At 54.1% G+C, this 2,220-nt stretch overlaps 2 non-coding genes across 2 annotated transcripts; both read right to left on the bottom strand.

Moving 5' to 3' along the window:
- Positions 1-988: 988 nt before the first annotated feature.
- Positions 989-1,070, bottom strand: TRNAS-GCU. The gene has a single exon. It is a non-coding gene; the product is annotated as a tRNA-Ser (tRNA).
- A 611-nt stretch (positions 1,071-1,681) lies between these two features.
- On the bottom strand, positions 1,682-1,755 carry TRNAT-AGU. Its single transcript has one exon. It is a non-coding gene; the product is annotated as a tRNA-Thr (tRNA).
- Positions 1,756-2,220: the final 465 nt, after the last annotated feature.

The raw sequence follows: 2,220 nt of genomic DNA, 5'->3' as shown, positions 1-2,220 counted from the left end.
AAGAAAAGAAAAGAAAAGAAAAGAAAAGAAAAGAAAAGAAAAGAAAAATAAAAAAGAGCTCTCCTAGCAGCCATTTATATCTTTTTCCCATCCTCTTGATCTTGCAGTATCTCTCCCTTGCTCTTCCTTAACCTCCCCAGTGAACACAATTTCAAACACAGGAGGGAGCTGCCACCACACAGCAGCCATGCCCTCTTCAGAAAAGCACCTCGGGGAGGTGGCGATGGCTCATGAAGGCACAGCTTTAATCAGGGCATGACAGGGATACCTAGGGTTTCCATGTGAGATGTGGAAACACCCAGGGTGTGCCCACGTCCCTCCCCGGCCAGTGCCACAGGCTCCTTCCCATCCCCAGGAAGGCTGCCCGTGGCTGGGCGCTTCGCCGCTGGGAGAAGGGGCACAGGGGGCACCCAGTGGGTGGGCTCAGGAACCGCGGCTCTGCCTGCGGAGGGGACAGCTCCCCACTCCTGTAGGGCAGCGTGGGGCCCAGCACGTTGCCCTGACATGAGAGGGCAATGCAGCTCCCTGAGCAACCGGGAGCAGGTTCAGCAAGTGAGAACACTAATCCAGATGCAGACATATATTTATCATGAAAGAGCAAAAGAGACAGGAGAGAGGAAGCCAGCCACGTGTCGATTTGCCACCAGTGCAGCCAAGTAATGCCTGATCTCTGTTCCAGGGCCCCTCGCTCCCTCGAGGGCTGGGCTGCACCGTCACGGAGCTCTTTCCCCCAGCAGCATCCCCTGCCTCTCCCTAGGCAGCCTACAGCGGCTCCGGCAGGGGGATGCTGGGGACAGGAGGTGATTATATTCACACAGACCAGGGCTGGATGGCACAACTACCTGCAGCTGCACTGAGGAAGGCTGCCAAAAGAGAGGGGGGGGACACAAGAGACTTTCTGGGTGTTGGGGTCTTGTCCCTGCTGCCAGGGGCTGCCCTCAAAAGCCTCCCTCTCTGCAGAGGATCCCCCACACAGCAGCCAGAGAGCCGACGAGGGTGGGATTCGAACCCACGCGTGCAGAGCACAATGGATTAGCAGTCCATCGCCTTCACCACTCGGCCACCTCGTCCCCTGCTGGTGCTCTCATTTGGGAATTTTTTTTTCACTTTTGAGCACAGGTGAGCCATGTACTTGCCTGTCACAGAGTTAGTGGCAAGCAGGACAGTGGGAGCTTTGTGGTTCCTTTGTCCCTCTCCATTTCCCCCTCGGTCCCTGTGTTCACAGGGCGACAAAACGTAGACTGGGCAGGACACAGGCTTTATTTATTTTTGCTAAAAATGTGTGTGGTCCAGGCTTTTTGTTTGTTTGTTTTTTATTGTAGGTCTACATGACCTCTCCCCTCCCTCTCTCCCACCCCTGACCTATGTCCAGAGGATTTTTCTGCATGATTCAGCACCAGTCAAGCTAGTAAATGAAAGGGCAAGATGGATACGGCAGCCCACCCAGCAGGATAGTGTCTACCTCTTTATTTCCCAAATACTCTGAGTTTGGAGATAGCTTGGATCATCTGTCAACTGAGAGCTTCACATAGATGTGGGTCAGAAGGAAGCTGTTGTTCTTCCCAAGAGCAGGGCCACCAGAGAAACAAAGGACTCTGTCATTGCCTTCTCTATTGGGTGTTCAGTGCTTTCATAGCCCCTGGCCTGAGGGGTTCGTGTGAAGAAAAACAGCCCCCAGGGCAGGCACCACTGGGAGTTGAACCCAGGATCTCCTGTTTACTAGACAGGCGCTTTAACCAGCTGAGCCATGGTGCCCACCTGGCTGCAACACTCGTCCCCCTGCCCACAGCCCTCAGAGTAGCCCCAGGAGAACCATGTGCCCATAGCAGGAGACATGCTGAGGGGGACAGCAGCTGGTCAGCAGCTCCCTGGTACTCCCTCAGCTCTGTTCATGTCTTCTAGGCTTAGTGCAAGCCCGGTGCAACAATGGCAGCCAAGCACTGCTGCAGTATTGGAATCCAAGAGGAAAGTTGAAATGCTCAGGGTGAAGAACTACTCAACGTCAATCAGGTGGGGAAGGCACTGGCAGATAGGAATGCCCCCAAGGATGGCAGATCTTGGCCAGACATACACTGGACACCTCTTCTAGACGCACTGGAGACTGCAGGTAAATTGGCATTTGCTACCACCATCCACAGGAGGTGTCCTTCAAGGTAAAAAAGAGAAATGCGCAAATGAGAAGCAGCACCTTCCATATGCAGCCGTGTCCTGCTACCAGAA

Source organism: Oxyura jamaicensis, unplaced genomic scaffold (assembly GCF_011077185.1).
Source record: "Oxyura jamaicensis isolate SHBP4307 breed ruddy duck unplaced genomic scaffold, BPBGC_Ojam_1.0 oxyUn_random_OJ70724, whole genome shotgun sequence".
Taxonomy (NCBI): Eukaryota; Metazoa; Chordata; class Aves; order Anseriformes; family Anatidae; genus Oxyura; species Oxyura jamaicensis.
The sequence above is the reverse complement of the archived record's forward strand: the minus strand, read 5'-3'. Positions and strand labels throughout refer to the sequence as shown.